The following is a 470-nucleotide window of genomic DNA, read 5'->3' as shown; positions in this document are numbered from 1 at the left end:
TGTGAAGATCTTCCATTAACAACAGATATGTTTTTGACCTCTTTGCCTTGCTGCTTTTCATAAATACTGAAGTGGGGACTGGGCATATTCAGTGCAATAGGCAAATTTATATTTAACTTTGAGAGGGGTTTGCAAAGAGAATTGTGCATTCTGAGTATATGTTTATGGTGAAACACGCCATGCTCTTGCATCTGATGACATAGAAAGGGAAGATGAGACAGATTAGAACAAATCCCTAAAGATCACAACTGCATATTTTAAGAACCTGCACCACACAAAGTTCTAATTGATAACAGTTTTCTTTAAAATTAATCTTGAAAGCAAACATTTTTTATTTCATACTTTCTATAGGTGTGTTTAGCAGGTTGCACAGATTGCTGCAAGGCATGTCAAGCCCATAAGTGTAAGGTGATCTCCTTACTCCAATGAGACCAAGCCCAGTTCTTCAAGCACATAAAAGGGGAAGCCCA

The sequence above is a fragment of the Rhinatrema bivittatum genome, chromosome 3 (genome assembly GCF_901001135.1).
Source record: "Rhinatrema bivittatum chromosome 3, aRhiBiv1.1, whole genome shotgun sequence".
Classification (NCBI taxonomy): Eukaryota; Metazoa; Chordata; class Amphibia; order Gymnophiona; family Rhinatrematidae; genus Rhinatrema; species Rhinatrema bivittatum.
This window is presented reverse-complemented; position numbering follows the sequence as displayed.